Genomic DNA, 18,733 nt, shown 5'->3' on the forward strand with positions numbered 1-18,733 from the left:
GATGTAAATCAGTCAAAGGCCTGGTTAAAGAGGAATGTTTTTGCCTGGTGCCTAAAGGTGAACTTCCCTGGGGAGAGAAGGCCAGTTCTCGTGTTGCCACCCTCTGGAACTCTCGTGGAGGAGGCACACGAGAAAGGGCCTCAGAAAATGATCTCAGGGTCCGAGTAGGTTCATATGGAAAGAGGCGGTCCGTGAAGTATGTTTTCATGTTCATTATAATATGTCTTATTAGTCACCTTGGAAAGTTTTAGTTAGAAGGCTGGTTACCAACCTTTTAATTAATTAATAAAATCCCCACTCCCACCCACCCCAGCCAGCTTTAATCTGAAATGGCATTGCTAGGTGACATTGTTCTTTGGTTTGTTTCAGAGTTGCTGGGAATTGTAACTCTCTGCAGGGTAAATTTCAGTGCTCAGAATGCTTTATGGAAGAGAACGTGCTTTGAATGTGCTTTCCGTGTACACGTAGTGTATATGGAGCCTGAATCACGTAGGCTCTGCAGATGACTCTCATATGCACCAATCACCTGCCATGCATAAGGGGAAGTAGCGAGAGAGAGTTTAGGGTGAACATGTGCCTTTGTGGAGATTGCATGCACTGAAATGAGTGCATCTGATCTTATGGGGCAGTGGCTGGGAACTGCTTTGCGAATGTAGTGGTCATTAGCCTAGCAGTTAATCTGGCCCTGTTTAATTTCTTTAATCCTGAGTGCCACATCTGATACATGAATCCAGCAGGAGATGCCAAGCCTATTTAGAGACCAGCGAGACATTTGCCATCTCTTTTCGTTGGAGCAAAAGGAGGCCCTGCCCTCAAGTGTCTAATTTCAGTTGTTTTTATTGATTCTCCTAACACTTATTATTTTGAAAATGATTCAGTGGCAGTGTGGATACCTCCAACTGGTACCTCTTATTTCCCATTCATAAATGAGGTCATAAATCAAGTACATCAACACTGTGTAATGCTAGGCACTTAGCAAACCTACAGGGCATCCCTATGCCCAGAAGTAAGTCCTGTTTAGTTGAATGGGACTTACTCCTTGGGGAAAGTGTGTACGAGGTTGGTGGAGGTGTGTTTTGGAGGTGCATTTAAGCAAGTAGGTTGGACTCATCCCGGCAGTCCTGACAAATGGAAGCAAGCTAGCTAAGCTGATGCATTGTCAAAAGATAAATATAAATAAATGCCACACGCATACAGCGCCACAGAGGGCAGAGATCTGTACAATATTTGCATATGATAATGCAGGAGAATATCTGCACATTTATCTGTAATTAAAACAGAAAAGCAATGTGTTATGTACTGAAGTTCTCACCTTGGGCCAGCAGGGGGATACTGTAGATAGTTTTAACTCAGGTCCACATATGCAAATAAGGGATTGAAAGTGACATTCAGTGATTGGATAGTTAAAGAAAATGGTTACTGTTGCGTTCTAGTGGAGCTCTATATAAGCAGGCTGGCTGAACCCTTCAGTTCAGTTCTCTTCTGGCCTGTGAATAAACAAGAGCTGTTTGAAGAATCGCTGTGTCATCTGATATGTTCACCCACAACTTAACACAATGCATTTCACCATAGTGGAGAAGACTGACCTCATGGTGCAGATAACTTTAAATCCATAACCACTTGACTTATACTCAAAGCCTTGAGTCCTTTTTCTTCTTTGGCGATCACTCATAGCTGAGTAAGATTGTCTTCCATGAACACAGTTTTAACAGTGAGCCCGTACGTGACTGTGGAGGCCGATTCTGGATCCACACATCCTTCCACAGTGTGGACATAGGTTTCCAGGTGGGAGTTGATCATGGTGAGGGTTTGCCAAGCGTGCCTTTCTCTTAGCACGTTTCTCCCTTGTGTCCTGAGTTCGAGCGTCTTCAAAGCCCATGACACCTTTGGTAAAGGCTGTTCTCCAACTGGAGCACTCGCAGGCCAGTGTTTCCCAGTTGTCGGTGTTTATACTACGTTTTCTAAGATTTGCCTCGAGAGAGTTTTAAACCTCTTTTGTTGACCACCAGCATTACGCTTTCTGTTTCTAAGTTCCTTGAGTACATCATGACTGGATGCTAACTGGCCCCATTGCCAAAACTATTCTCTTTTTTCATCCTCCCACTTCTGCAGTTGCAGAATAGCTTGTTAGTCTGCAGATTTGGACCTGTCATGGTGTTTTTAATTTCTCAAGGCTGCTTGACCCGTTATATTTTTTTACAGGCATGTGTTTAGCAGGCATGTGTTGTTCTAGGTCTTCCAAAAGAGGAGCCTTATTGGACCAAGCAGGTGGTATGAACCTGCATGCCTCCATCTCTGCTAGGTGTTGTGAGTGGGCCTTGACAGCAGGTCTGCAGAACTTGTGACCTGCGAGTTGTTGCACACAATGAATGCAGCACACAGGCCATGTTCTATGAGTTCCAAATGCTCAAAACTCCTTGGCACACCCTTTTTAATTTTGTTTTGCATTCACAGGCCGGCAGAAAAACTGACTTGTCTCAAGACTGGTGGGGCCGCCATCCCTGGCTGGTGGGCCTCAGTCCATTTGATGAGTCTAAAAATTGCCCAGGCTTACTCAACAAAGTGACCAGGTACTGTTGACAGTACAATTGTATCGTTCTTAAATCCCACTTGGGTTTCAAGCCAGAAAATTACGCCTGATTAAAAGTACTAAGCCAGTATAGTGGTACCTTGAGTTATAAACACCTCAGGTTACAAACACTTCAGGTTACAAACTCCGCTAACTTGGAAGAGTTACCTCGAGTTGAGAACTTTGCCCCAGGATGAGAACGGAAATCGTGTGCTGGCAGCGCAGTGGCAGCAAGAGGCCCCATTAGTGAAAGCACGCCTCTAGTTAAGAACAATTTCAGGTTAAGAATGGACCTCCGGAATGAATTACGTTCGTAACTAGAGGTACCACTGTACATTCTAAAGGCTGCGATTCTAATGATATATGTATATATTAACTCACATGTATCCCATTCAGGGTTTTTTAATTGATATTTTATTGAAAGATTTTCATTTAAAAAGAAATAATGTGATAAATGAGAGGAATTTTAAAAAGTGGGGGAAAGGCGTGGGGAAAGAGAAAGGAAAGTAGTGTAATATATTGGTTTAATAGAACTTGCTTTTTTTCGTAAAACTGCTTAGGACTGGGATGTTGTAAGTCACCTTCATGATGATGATGATGATGACGATGACGACGACGACGATGATTATTGTGCCCTGCCCATCTGACTGAGTTGCCCTGACCACTCTGGTCAACTTAAGTTTTAACTTCTCTTTAGTAAGGTAAAGGTAAAGAGACCCCTGACCATTAGGTCCAGTCGCGGACAACTCTGGGGTTGCGGCGCTCATCTCACTTTACTGGCCAAGGGAGCCGGCGGACAGCTTCCGGGTCATGTAGCCAGCATGACTAAGCTGCTTCTGGAGAACCAGAGCAGCGCACGGAAACTCTGTTTACCTTCCCGCCGGAGCGGTACCTATTTATCTACTTGCACTTCATGCTTTTGAACTGCTAGGTTGGCAGGAGCAGGGACCGAGCAACGGGAGCTCACCCCGTCGCGGGGATTCAAACCGTGACCTGACAGAAGTTTATAAAATTTGGTATGGCATGGAGAGGGTAGGTAGAGGAACACTAGAACTCATGGGCATCCCTTGAAGCAGGAAGATTCTGGACAGATAAAAGAAAGTATGATTTCATGCAGTGCATAGTTAAGCAATGTGTCAGGGACAGGGCAGAGGAGGAACGGTGAAGACTGCTTCCCCATCCTGACCCACCCAGGGGGGAGGAAGAGGAAGACAGTTTAGATTTTCAACAGGAGGTTGAAGGAGGTCACAGTTCAGAGGCAGATGAGGGGAAAAGCTGGGAAATCATGGGAGAGGAGGAGGCAGGACCTGAATGGCAGCTGACTCACACGGTGTCTTTAGAAAGCATTCCAGACCCCTCCATCTCCCAGAACCCGGCAAGCCTTAAAAGTAGGAGAGCAAAGAGCTTGAAGACAGTGGGCACATAGCAGCACCTATAGAGAAGGTGATGATGATGATGAATGAGGACGTAGGAGAGACGGGTGTGTGTGTGTGGAGATTCCCTTGCGACGCCATTATCCAATAGGCTGGGTTCTATAGCCTCTCTCTGTAAAGTTTGAAATAAGAAAGGACTGTAAGAAACTTTCCCTTGTCTTTATACTTTCCTGGGCAGCCAGCCAGGAGCTGCTGACAGCATCCTGACACAATGGGACTCAGTTCCACAGTAGTTGGTTAGGACCACGAATTCGGATGGCTTTAAGAGAGAATTGGACAAATTTACGGAGTATAAGGCTGTTCTTGTGGGACGCCGGTGGCGCTGTGAGTTAAACCACAGAGCCTAGGATTTGCCAATCAGAAGGTTGGCGGTTTGAATCCCCGCGATGAGCTCCTGTTGCTCAGTCCCTGCTCAGTGGCTTAGACCACAGTGCCACCCGCTCCCTTTACCCGCCAATCAGTATAGACAGTGAACAGGTAAACGGAGCAGTGATCTGATTCAGGATAAAACAGCTTCCTAAATTCAGAAGGCCTTTTCGTGTGTACCTAATTTAGTTGCATTTCCTAATGCAATTATCTCATTAATGCACATGACTAAATTAGGACGCGGGTGGTGCTGTGGATTAAACCACAGAGCCTAGGACTTGCCGATCAGAAGGTCGGTGGTTCGAATCCCCGCAACGGGGGGAGCTCCCGTTGCTCGGTCCCTGCTCCTACCAACCTAGCAGTTCGAAAGCATGTCAAAGTGCAAGTAGATAAATAGGTACCGCTCCGGCAGGAAGGTAAACAGTATTTCCGTGTGCTGCTCTGGTTCGCCAGAAGCGGCTTAGTCATGCTGGCCACATGACCCAGAAACTGTACACTGGCTCCCTTGGCCAATAAAGCCAGATGAGCGCCGCACCCAGAGTCGGTCACGACTGGACCTAATGGTCAGGGGTCCCTTTACCTTTACAAGGCTGTTCTTGGTCAGCCACTGTGAGAACAAAATGCTGGACGAGTTGAGCCGTGGACTCCATCCAGCAAGTTCTTATTGTGTTCTTATGTTCTTAAATACTAGTAATTATTGAGATCTGTGTGTGTATAGAGAGAGTGCACCTACCGTATTTTTCGCACCATAGGATGCACTTTTCCCCTCCTAAAAAGCAAGGGGAAATGTGTGTGCGTCCTATGGAGCGAATGCAGGGGGGAGGCAGGCGGGAAAAGCCCGCAAGAGCTGCACACAAGCTCCCTCCCACAGGAGGGAGAAGGGACTGACTGGCCGCATCAGTCCCTTCTCCCACCTCCCAGAAAAGCCAGGAGAAGCCGCAATCTCTTTAAAGGAGTTGCGCGGCTTCTGCCGGTTTGGCGGGAGATGGGGGAATCCCCCCCACCTCCCAGGAAAGCCAGGAAAGCCCTGCGCAGCGTCTCCCGGCAAGGAGAGGCTGCACGGGGCTATGGAGTCTTTAGCCCCACGCAGCCTCTCCCAGGAGGGAGAGGCTGCACGGGGCTAAAGGGGAAGCCAAAACAGTGAGCAGGATCCATCTCGCTCGCTGCTTTGGCTTGCTCCGTAGCTGCGCGCAACCCCTCCGGCAAGGAGAGGCTGCACGAGGCTATGGAGTCTTTAGCCCCACGCAGCCTCTCCCGGGAGGGAGAGGCTGCACAGGGCTAAAGGGGAACCCAAAACAGCGAGCGGGATGGATCCCGCTCGCTGCTTTGGCTTGCTCCATAGCTGCGCGCAACCCCTCCGGCAAGGAGAGGCTGCACGGGGCTATGGAGTCTTTAGCCCCACGCAGCCTCTCCCGGGAGCTGCACGGGGCTAAAGGGGAACCCAAAACAGCGAGCGGGATCCATCCCGCTTGCTGCTTTGGCTTGCTCCATAGCTGCGCGCAACCCCTCCGGCAAGGAGAGGTTGCACAGGGCTATGGAGTCTTTAGCCCCACGCAGCCTCTCCCGGGAGGGAGAGGCTGCACGGGGCTAAAGGGGAAGCCAAAACAGCGAGCGGGATCCATACCGCGTGCTGCTTTGGCTTGCTCCATAGCCGCGCGCAACCCTCTTTGGGGCTGGGGGAAAATTTTTTTTTCTTGATTTCCCCCACTAAAAACTGGGTGCGCCCTATGGTCCGGTGCGCCCTATGGTGTGAAAAATACGGTATATTTCAGATTTTCTTGCTTCATGGCAGTTCTCACTCCAATATTTTCTTCACAATCTTCCAGAGTTAAAACGGCACTTCTTAAAGGCTATGCTTTCGATGGGGGTGGAGTGAGAATTTCAGAATATTAGCTGCTTGCGTTTTCTAAGATGGCTGCACAACCACCAATAATCTAAGCCAAATGCACGCAATTGCCGCGTACATGTAGGTTCTCGTCTCCTGGGTTTAGATCAGAGACCGATCGGATGACTCACAGAAACACACAGAAAGAGATAAAAAGGAAACAGCATACGTTTGAAGAAAGTGTTTGCTTTTGGCAGGGAGTGGGGGATTTCTTTCTTTCCTCTGTTTTCCCTTTTCTTTTTGACAACCATTCATCACATGAGTCAGAGAGGAGGTTTGCGTGGGTAGATCTCTGTGGGCGGATGCATCTGTGGGTGTCAGGGTGAGACAGACGTAGATAGATGGCTGTAATTAAGTAGTTAGTGAAAATTCCATTACCACATCATTAATATCTGGTTCTAAACTGCGAAAGAAAACAATAGAAAGCCTCAGTCCACAATAAGCAAAGTCATGGGAATAGTTCATTTCTACCAAGGGGCCCCAATGCCAAGATTTTCACTGCAGAGCCCCAGGCGAAATTTACATGGATGGGATTCTTTTCCCAGTCAATATTGTACTTGATGGTTCGTATCTGTTCCCTTCTCACCATTAAAGCCCATCACTCATTGCTTCCGGTGGGGAACAACATGTTATACCCACTTGTCTGTACAAACCTACCCTGGAAGTAACACCTGAAATTACTCACTGTAAAAAGATGTGGTACTATGCCAGTTCCTGGGCCCTGCCCCTATGACGCAGAAATGTTCTTATTGTAGCTCTAAGATTTTCTGGGGCACCGCTAAGAATGTAAAAATTGTTAAAATGCTGGAAGGGTTATTTTTTTCAGGCTACCTGGGGGGTTTCTGGGGAAATTGCAACAATATAATATAATATAATATAATATAATATAATATAATATAATATGATATAATATAATATAATAATATAATATAATATAATATAATATAATAATATAATATAATATAATATAATATAATATAATATAATATAATATAATATAATATAATATAATATAATATAATAATCCTATCTTTTAGGTTCATGTGCAACGTGTGCATTATTGCACACGTTTGTGACAGACAACCCTATTGGTAGAGAAACAATAGAGATGTTCTTATGCTTAACAGTATATATATAAATTTAACAATCAAGAGAACTTGAAAATGGTCTTGTATAGCTTCTTCTTTTCTTAAAGCGAAAAAACTGCGAACTTTTGCCGACAAAGTGCAAATTAGGTAGGGTTGCATTGAAATGCAAACCTAACCCACTTTCCTGGCAGGTATGCTTAGGATAACGCCTTGGGGAAATGCTTCACATGGCCTGGATTGGGCTCTTTATATTTTGTAAATAAAATGTATATATTTAAAATAAAATGTATATATTTAAAATAAAATGTATATCAATGTAATAACTGAAGGTAACAGTTTATACAGAGGTAACATTTGCTGACTAACTGACAGAACATTTACTTTGACAATTTCGTAATGAAAAACTAAAAAAAAAACCCTCTTGAAAGCAGAAGTGCATTTCTTCAGTCTATTATTATTATTATTATTAACATTTGTATACTACCCTATACCCGCATATCTCAAGGCAATTCACAGGATAAAATCACAGTGTAAAAAAGACAAAATACATAATCAAAACAAAAACAACCCAATAACACCCTCCACCCCGCAAGTCTAGCTTGACTATTTCCCAGAATTAGCAGGCTTATCTTTTAACACTTGCTGGATCCAGGGATTAAAGGGGTCTAGCATCTCCCAGCTCCCAACATTATTGAACGTTTCCCCTTAGGAAGGTTTCTGACTTTGAGAAAGGGCCACTGCTTGGTTGAAGAGCACCTACTTTTCCTGAAGGTGGTCCCAGATTCGAATCCTTGACATTTCCATATATATATTTGCACCCCGCCCATCTGGCTGGGTTGCCTCAGCCACTCTGGGCAGCTTCCAACACACATAATAATAATAATAAAACATCAAACATCAACAATGTGCTTTGCTGCTCCCCCCCCCAATGCTTTAAGCAAGCTGAAAGTATATTTGTACGTTCAAGCAAGGAAAAGTTCGTTCTTTCTCTTTTTAAAGCACACACAGGAATGAATTTCTTCAAAATAGCTTGCAGGTTGTTCATGGGAACAATGGGGATTGTGACATCACAGCTACCAGCCAATCAGCACCGGGCAACCAAGAAAACTCCTGCAGCACACTGGCAAAATCAGTTTCCCAGGAATCTTATCGTGGATGAGGATTAGGAACAAGAATGCGGTCAGTGTGCCTGCTCTTTTTATATACACCAAGTAAAGAAAATACGTGTAAGGACACCCTCTGTTGGGCAGGATCAGACCTCCAAAAGTACATAGGTTTTGTGATTTTGAGTACTTAGTATTTGACAAGCAGGACCTGCAACAAAATAATGGCGTGTATCATCACCCGACAACATGGGTGCTCATTCTGGGTTTAAGCTAGCCAACTATATCCTCCTTAGGGAGAGAGATGTGATTCACTGTGCATTTAAAGCTGAATCCATCAGATTTGTGCTTTCCAAAACGATATGCAAACTAAAACTCAGCCGGGCTTCGAAATTTGCACTTATCTGAATTTTCCGGCGCAGAATTCTCCAGCCAGTGTTTGCAAAAATGCATGTTTTAGGAGAAAGTGTGCCTAAAAACCAAATATGTATTTGTGAAAATGACATACAGAAAAGCAGAATTTCTTCTCATAAACACATTTATATATATATGTGTGTGTGTGTGTCTGTGTGTGTGTGTGTGTGTGTGTGTGTGTGTGTGTTTATGAGAAGAAATTCACTCTAAAACATTGAAGAATTTTATAAGGATTGTTTTTAAAAATTGCAAATTGCTGCAGAAATATAAAGAACTGAATCTGAGGTTGGAGAAAAACTGAGAGAACCAAAATTGACAGATTTTCCCATCCTTACCCCTCAGGATAATATAACCCGTAGGGGCTGAAGCAAGGCATTCCAGTTGTTTCCTTTTCCCCAAGACAACATACATTTTCTTTTCCAATTCACATTCAACATCCCATGGCTACTGAGCATTGGATAACAACAACAACAACAACAACAACAATTTATTATTCTTATTCTTATTCTTATTCTTATTCTTATTCTTATTCTTATTCTTATTACTACTACTACTACTACCCCACCCATCTGGCTGGGTTTCCTCTTTTTTGTACAATTTTGAGATGTTTAACTACCTCTTGTACTTCTGCAAACTAAGCTTCCTCTGAGCATGCGAACATCTTCTTGTTTTTCACTGGCCTCATGTTGGCTGCTATGATGTTAACACTCACCAACTGAGTTGACTATTAGCCGCAGCGCTGCTCACTCTCCCTATTAACACGAAAAAGCACAGTGTGTATAATAAACAGATAAAAGCTGTAGGTGGTAAGAAATGCTTACGATCTGGTTGTCATAATGCTTACGATCTGGTTGGAACTGATTGCCCCATAGAAATCTATATAAAATGCCTTCTTAGGGGGGAAATGTTCACAACTATCAGATTCTAACCAGAACAGTGGAAATAGACATATGTATAAGAGTATATGAGGAGCAGAGTATGGGTAGTTTTCAACCCAGTTTTACTCAGAGTAAACCCACTGAAATTCATGGTCCTAATTTAAGGTAAAGGTAAAGGGACCCTTGACCGTTAGGTCCAGTCGTGGCCGACTCTGGGGTTGCAGCGCTCATCTCACTTTACTGGCTGAGGGAGCCGGTGTACAGCTTCCGGGTCATGTGGCCGGCATGACTAAGCCGCTTCTGGTGAACCAGAGCAGCGCACGGAAACACCGTTTACCTTCCCGCCAGAGCGGTACCTATTTATCTACTTACACTTTGACATGCTTTCGAACTGCTAGGTTGGCAGGAGCAGGGACCGAGCAATGGGAGCTCACCCTGTCATGGGGATTTGACCCACCAACCTTCTGATCAGCAAGTCCTAGGCTCTGTGGTTTAATCCACAGCGCCACCCACGTCCTAATTTAGTCATGTGCATTAATGAGATAATTGCATTAGGAAATGCAACTAATTTAGGTACACACGAAAAGGCCTTCTGAGTTTAGGAAGCTGTTTTATCCTGAACCAGATCACGGCTCCGTTTACCTGTTCACTGTCTATACTGATCGGTGGGTAAAGGGCGTGGGTGGCGCTGTGGTCTAAACCACTGAGCCACTTGGGCTTCTTTTTTCAAAATGGTCATGCCCAGTTTACCAGGAACCTCTCCACTTCCGTTTCCTGTGCGGATTCCAACCTGACGACGTTCTCAATGGATGCAAACTCGAAAGTTTCATTTATGCCTTTGGATTGCCAGGCAGTTGGATACCTGCTTCTGCATCCCCTCTCAGACCTGCAATTTGGTAGCTTCAATTTGGGTGACAGTCGGCTTCACTTTAATTACAATGATCGCTCAATCTGGAACAAAGCTATTTAAAATGCGGCAGAGGCTGAGCGTTTCCACCCCCTGTTCTCATTCCAAGTTGTGATGTATCCTGTGAGTAAGCAGGACTAGGGCCAAAGCGATGCCTGCTCACCTCGGATGTGGGATTTTAATTAAAAAAAAACCAACCATTTTCACAAAAGCTTTGATTTCCCGTTGTAAGCCTAGGTGTTGTTTTTGTCAGAGGCGCTCACAGCCCAGGCCTCCCACTGTGGCATTGTTGTTCTTCTCCCTCAAAAAGCCTCTGCAAGGCCAAATGTGTTTTTATTCTCATTCAAGTCACAAAGATATCGATAATAAAAGCAAATATCCCTCACCAGGTGCCCTTCAGAAGTTTTGGACTCCAAGTCCCAGCAGCCCCAGTCAGGTATGGCCTGTGGGATGATGGGAGTTGTAGTCTGGGAACCTGATGCCCTCCAGATGTTTGAGACTACAACTGGTCCACAGACAGGGCTGGCCCAAGGCGTTTTGGAACCTGAGGCGAAATAATAAAATGGCACCGGGTCTCCACCAAAGAAGAATACACTCCGACACTTTTCTGATGAAAATAGGGTACCCTCCAACATTTCTCTGATGAAAATAGAGGCATCCACCCAACATTTCTCCGATCAGTGCTTTTTTCGGGGGGGGGGACACAGGGGTACGTGTACCCCTAAACATTTTGTGAATCTTTTAAAAAAATAGTTTCTTCTCTAGCACGGGGAATCATCAGTTCCGTTGAATAGCGTGGTGAATCATCAGTTCTGTTGCTGCCCCCGATGGCGGCCTCATTTCCTGTCACCGTGTTTCCTGAGTCTCAGACGGAAGCGAGCGTTTAATGTGTGAAGTAGGAGTTGGAATCTAGCACAGCGATTGGTCAGTTTCGTTGTTACCACCTCTGATGGCGGCTTCATTTCCTTCATTTCCCGGTGTTTCCTGAGTCTCACACGGAAGTGAGTGTTTAATGTGCGAAGCAGTGTGCAATGTGGAGGTAACTTTTTTATTTTTTATTTATTTCATTTCTATAGCGCTTTATATTTTTAAGAAAAATCCCAAAGCGGTTTACAACATATTAAAGCATCAATAAAGCAATCTTGAATCAAACATTTCTGAAGAAAGTCAAATATAGGGTATACAGTCAAAGCGATATAATTAACAGAAAACTAAAATATTATAGGTTTCAAAATAAAACACTACAAAGGAGGTCAGCTACAGAATACAGACTTAACACAAAGTTAGCAACAACAACAACAAACATCTTAAACATTTTTTTTAAAAAAACATTGCTAAGTGAAGTCAAACTATAAAATGCACATTTAAAACAGCATAATTAACAAGAGAATAAAAAATGACACGGCTGTTTGGCAGGCACAAAAAGATGGGGCAAAAGAATCCAATAAAGACTCTCCTCCCTGAAAGAGAGGGGAGTGGTTGTGGGCGGGAGCACGAGCACCGCCCAGCAGGGGGGCATTTGCCCCCTGCCTCCAGCTCACCTGGCTGGTGCTCACGCCCCCCTCCTGTGGCCATCCAACCAGGTGCCACGGAGGGAGCGTGTTCAGCAGCCTTTTGCTGCAGCACTAGCCTCTCCCTGGCCTCATTCCTCATCGTCGTATCTGGCGGTCGTGTATTCTGTCCGATGCCTGCTTGGCGGGAGGCCATGGCACGACCCTCGGTGACAGCAGGAGGTGAGCCTATAGTTGGATCAGCATCAACAGGCTCCACCTACTGGTGAATAAACCCACTTGTTTCAATCCAATGCCTAAGCCAATACCTTTTCATTGCTGTAATCAATAAAGTTGTGGCCTTTTCTAGCCCATTAACCTTATATCACGTGTCCTTGTGTCTTCATTTCACTTCGCGGGGTCGGGTTCTCGAAACACAATTAGGATTTGTTGTCAGGCATAGCAATGTCCCTGCGGTCTCACCAGAAGCTTCTTTTGTAGCATGTTCTTTATACTTTGGTCCCTTTACTGTATTTATTTCCTCCGATTTGAACTATAAAATGGTGATTTTCTTGAGTCAAAATGAGAGTATCCCTAAACCTTTTTTTTTTTTTAAAAAAAGTACTGTCTCCGATGAAGAAAGGAACATCTGTTTGTGGGCTTCCCATAGGCATCTGTGAGGACTGGAAGTTGGACTTAGATGGGCCTTTGAGCTTACCTGACGGGTCTCTTTCTTATGTGCAAGTGATTCAGCAAGGACAGGAACCAGAAAATAGGGACTGCACTTGATAATGAGCGATGGTTAGAACGTATGGGGGAAAACATCATCAAAAATCTGGATGATGGTTTTGATTTTAAAAATCTGCTTTTGTATCTCTGTGCCGGGTCAAGTATACCTATCTCCACAGGAGTCAACTGCTGCCGAATAACACCCAGTCTCTTTTCTTTTGCTCTGACACATCATTCTAATTTGCTCCTCTGTGGTGATACTCAGTCATAACCACCCACAACCACTTGTGCGTACCCAGTCCTACTCACACAGCTCTCGCCCCTGCCTGGTCACACTGAATCATCCTTCCTGAATACCCGTCCATGCAGCTGTTTGCCGCTTCACAACTGCTAACTTTTCTACCAATGCCCCATGGATTTGGAGCGATGAAAATGCCCACTCTTCTCCTTGTCTCTGTAAGCTGCTAAAACCAAGTTGCCGCCGTTAAAAAAACAGGCCTTTCCCCTTTACCTTGAACAGAAATTCGGAAGGTCTCGCTTTCTTCCTGCCCATGGATGCCACTTTCTTGGTGAAATTTTGCTCCTAGAGGGAGTACCATACAATTGCTCAGGGATTCTAACAGAGCTACCTATCCATGTCAGCAAAAGTCTGAGACTATGGGTTAGCAGTAGTTTATCTCCATCAATCCTGTCACAGAGGGGATTATTCTTATTCTTATTCTTATTCTTGGTGAATCTATCCATTTTGAGTCCTTCTGGTTTTTCAATGCTAAATTCCATTTGCTACTTTTCTGCATTGGTTTTGTTTTTAACTAAAAAAAGAAAGACTTCACAAAAATTGTCAACACTTTAGTGCAGATATGCTCCTGATGTGAATATTTCTGTACACAATTGTGCCTCACATACACATCTTGGCAAGCAACATCTCCCTAACAGAATACAATTTTTTTAGAATGCACACATGTTCAGCACACTTCTCTAAATGTATGCATTTTATAAACACATATTTTTTTTTTTATTAGAGAATTGCATCGCAAAACTCAGAGAAGTGTGGCTTGGGAAGGAGGTGAACTGAACAGAATTTCATCCCACCCCTAGTTAAAGAGCAAAACTGACCTTTATTTGAGTTCCTCTTTGGGGCCCTATTCTCTTCATCCAGTGTTTCCAAATGCTGTGAATCTTCATATATATAAACATCGGTTTCCTCAGCTTTTACGCAACACTGTCATTGTCCTTTTAATTGCTATTGGCTTAACTACTCTGATGTCACAGAGATATTCAGGCTGACTAGATGAACAGTAAAGGAAACCTGAGAGACTTTAGAATTAAAATTCTAAGCCCAACGAGCAGCTTTTGTTAAACCATGCAAGTATTCCTACACACCACTGACTTTTGAACAAATCTTTTCTGGTGCAGATCTATTTCAATATGGGCAGTGCTGCTGCATACTTAGTTTGAAGATGAACCAATTGTTTTACTACCACAAAACTGCTTTTAGTGCTCTTAGTTTAGCCAAACGATGGGGTATCTGTTGTTGGACTACAACTCCCATCATCCTTGACCACAGGGTCATATTATGTGAGCTGCTGGGAGTTGATGTCAGGGCCTGGCTGGCTGAGGAGGGGTGGCGGAAGCTGCCTGACCAAGAGCCCCCCAGGGGAAGCACAGAGGGAGAGGAATTAGATCCTGGCTCCTAGAATCATAGAATCATAGAGTTGGAAGAGACCACAAGGGCCATCGAGTCCAACCCCCTCCCAAGCAGAAAACACCATCAGAGCACTCCTGACATATCGTTGTCAAGCCTCTGCTTAAAGACCTCCAAAGAAGGAGACTCCACCACACTCCTTGGCAGCAAATTCCACTTTCGAACAGCTCTTACTGTCAGGAAGTTCTTCCTAATGTTTAGGTGGAATCTTCTTTCTTGTAGTTTGGAGCCATTGCTCCGTGTCCGCTTCTCTGGAGCAGCAGAAAACAACCTTTCTCCCTCCTCTATGTGACATCCTTTTATGTATTTGAACATGGCTATCATATCACCCCTTAACCTCCTCTTCTCCAGGCTAAACATGCCCAGCTCCCTTAGCCATTCCTCATAAGGCATCGTTTCCAGGCCTTTGACCATTTTGGTTGCCCTCCTCTGGACACGTTCCAGTTTGTCAGTGTCCTTCTTGAACTGTGGTGCCCAGAACTGGACACAGTACTCCAGGTGAGGTCTGACCAGAGCAGAATACAGTGGTGGGAAACCGCCCACAGCCCAAAGGAGGGGACGATCTGGGAACTACTGGAGGCAGGGAGCTTGAAGGATGATGAAGAGAAGGAAACAGACAAGTGCCCCAGCACAGGGCAGGGACAGGAATCAGACTTGGCAGCTCTACGGCAGAGCCACTCTGACAGCTTCTCTGCTGACAGCCTGCAAGGCAGCCCCCTCCCAGAACAATGCATCTACCTGATGGTACCTCTGGCTGCGAATGGGATCCATTCTGGAGGTCCATTCGCAACCTGAAAAGATAGTAACCCTGTGCATCTGCACACGCGTGGGTCATGATTCGCCGCTTCTGTGCATGCGCATGACTTCATTTTGTGCATCTGCACATGCGATAGCGGCGAAACCCGGAAGTAACCCGTTCTGTTACTTCCGGGTTGCCGCAGGACGCAACCTGAAAACGCGCAACCTGTCACACAGGATTATTATATTGGTGTTTATCGGCTTAAGGAGACTATCAGAAGAGATCATAAAGAAAAAAGAGAAAATATATGAACAAGATGTGATGTGGAAACAGCAAGATAAGACTGGAGAGAACTATGAACCCTGTTTGGACTGATTTGGACATTAACGCAGTAGCAAGAAGATGATCAGAATCCCCCTTCGGATCTTGAAGTATGGGTCCCCCCAACAAAATTCAAAATTTGGCTTTGTAATTCGGAATTTATGTGATGTGATTTAATTTGATGTGATTGGCCAGTTAATAAAAATTATTTTTTTAAAAAAGAAAGAAAACGCGCAACCTGAAGCAAACGTAACATGAGGTAGGACTGTATTGGTGTGTCACCGATCAGAGAGCCAGGCAGACACGGAGAGGGTCCCTTGGGACTCGCTGTAGACAGAGAGATGGGCCTGACACAGAGGTCTAGGGAGGGAAGTGGGCAGTCTGGGCAACTGCTTCATCTAGACAGGAGCAACACTTCGAAGTCTCCATGTGTGCTTTGTTCTGCTTCCTTCATAAAGAAACTAGCTGCAAGTTAGCCAAGTGGTTTCACTGTCTTTCTCTGGTCTGTGAACAACCTGCCCTCCTTGCCAGCTCCCTGACAGTTGGAGTGCAGTAACAGCTCCTCATCCCCTCAGTGATACCCAAGGAGCCATTTCAAAACTCGAATGCAGGCAAAGACCAACATAGATGCAAATTAGCAAGGAGCAAGTTTTTTCTCTGAGAAACACCATGTGGCGTTTGCCTCCTAGGTGGGTCATAAGGAAAGGATTACATGTGTGTGAAGTGATTGGCCAGTGGGACCCAAGGGGAGGAGTTAGAGTTAGAGTTGGAGTTGTGTGGAAGTCAGTTGGGAGTTGGAGAAGGAAGAGGGAGGATAAGTCTGTGGGTTGGTCGAGTTGTATTGTGAGAGAGTGAGAGGAACTGATAGGAGGAGTCAGATAGGCAGTTGGGATAATCAGTTAGCAGTTGTTAGGAAGGTATTGGCCGGTATAGAAACTAAGGATAAGAAACTGACAAGAAAAATTATTTGAAACCATAAACTTGTTAAGGCTTATAAAATAAACTTGCTTATTTGATTTAATTTTAACAACTGTCTGGACTCAGTGTGTACCCAAGAGAAATGGGTTGGTGGCAGTGGGGAAGCAATCGCAGTGGTGGCACAGGGATCAATGGACCGTCAAATGTCCGGGGACCCTGTGTGATCGCCACACACCACCACCATGGTTCAATGATCCAATGGTCAACGTGGACTGGTAGAGTCATTCCAGTACCCAGGGTTTGCTGGGTTTGCTGGTCTGTGCAATGCTATGAATGCAAAATGACGATCTACAACTGCCTGTGGCAATAAGATGCATTTTAATATCCAGCTTAATTTTAAGTTTTTTCAGTTGGGGAAGAGAAAAAAGGGGCTCCCAGGTTGACAAATTTCATTTGGTTTTATATTATGCATGGCTTCTATCAGTAGCTCTAGCTTTTTTGCAAGTGGTGCTTTTGTAAGCTTTTAAAAAATAAATTCAGAAAGAGATTCTATTATCACGCCGTGATTCATACCCCTTAAAGGCCTCCAAGCCACTCCTTTACCTGCAAGGCCCCTTCTAGGCAGATAGCCAGATCAGCTAGTCTGCTCCCCACACACAGTATAGCCAAAAATAGTACTGACAAGCAGCTGCACAGATTTTTCTCAAAAGCGGCATGCCAATGACGAACCATCTCAGCTTCACAATCAGGAGCTGTTGTTTAATCAGAGCCATATTTATTAAAGTAAACATGTAAATAATCAGAAGCATTTCATTCAATCATAAGGATTTGTGGCATTCATTAAGCTGTGCACTCGTCAGCCTGGAAATGGTATAGGCTGGGGTTCACCTCTCACAAGGAAAGCGACTGTTCAGAAAATAGAATTTAGTCAGGTATTCAATCTGTGTCCTTCTCCTCTGAGTAGTAATAAGGACTAGTGGCTTGGTTTGGAGATCTAGAGGCCTTGCCAGATAAGAACAACTCGGTTCCCAATCCCTAACCCTCCAGCTCCCCCAAGGGGTTATCGTAATCTTTCTTAGTATATTAAGCAAAATGACAAATGCATTAAGGTGCGGGGGTGAGGTGAGCCTGTTAGAATTCTGTATCAGGCTAGTGAGAAAGCCAGATGTGAAAGTCTTTAGAAGAGTCATAAAACACAAATGATAGACTGGGAGAGGCTATGGAAAACAGATTTGAAATTTACGGCATGTTGTTCATTGAAAGAAAATGATATGAAAATGGTGTACGAGTGGCATTTGACCCTGGTTAAATTAGCAAAAATGTTATAGAATGAGTACAAATACTTGCTGGGAATGTAAAGAAAAAGAAGGCACCTGTTATCATGTGTGGTTGATGTGTAAAGGAATTAAAAATTTCTGGGAAATGATATATAATGAAGTGGAAAAAAAATGTTCAAAATAACTTTTGTTAAAAAACCAGAAGCTGTCTTATTAGAAATTATAGGTACCGAGATTCCAAAGGACCAGGAAAGATTGTTTATGTATGCAACAACAGCCACAAGGATGCTATTAGCCCAGAGATGGAAGAAAGATACAACCCCAACCAGAGAAAAATGGCAAACCAAGTTGATGGACTATGCCGAAATACCAAAATTAACTGGGAAGCTCAGTAATCAAGAAGACAAGAACTTTAAAAAAGACCGGGAAAAGTTTATAATTTATATACAAGATCATTGTAAGCAGGTTAAGACATTGGCAGGATTTTAACCACACTTGTAATGTAAGGGAATGTATGGAAAATTTAGAAAGACAAAAAACTGGAGACGTATGGATATGCAGTTGAAAATATTATCAATAGGACACATGGAAGGGATGGGGGGGGGGAAAGTTGGGAGATTCAAAATGATCTCGATATTTGGATTCTGAATTGGTTTTTGTTGTATGTTTATACTTTTGAAAATCAAATAAAATTTATTTTTTTAAAAAATATATAGAAGAGTCCTGAAATATCAGCTGACTTGGTGGTACAAAGAGACTTTCTTTGCTGATGTGGCTTCCTGCATTTCCCCACTTTTGGTTGAGCCTGGTGGTTGTGCGGCAGCTCTATCTCTGCTCAATTCCTGTCAGAATCAAGCACTGTGAGCCAAACTCGAGTAGCCTTGTTGTCACAGCGCTGACACCATGCACCG

General features: G+C 44.2%; 1 long non-coding RNA gene across 1 annotated transcript; it reads right to left on the reverse strand.

The window, feature by feature from the left end:
* Positions 1–10,832: 10,832 nt before the first annotated feature.
* Positions 10,833–11,341, reverse strand: LOC307220878. The gene is made up of 2 exons (XR_013841138.1): positions 11,269–11,341; positions 10,833–11,237 (listed from the first exon to the last, which is right to left on the reverse strand). It is a non-coding gene; the product is annotated as an uncharacterized lncRNA (long non-coding RNA).
* Between the last annotated feature and the right edge of the window lie 7,392 nt (positions 11,342–18,733).

The sequence above is a fragment of the Podarcis cretensis genome (assembly GCF_951804945.1).
Source record: "Podarcis cretensis genome assembly, chromosome: 1".
In the NCBI taxonomy this organism is placed as follows: domain Eukaryota; kingdom Metazoa; phylum Chordata; class Lepidosauria; order Squamata; family Lacertidae; genus Podarcis; species Podarcis cretensis.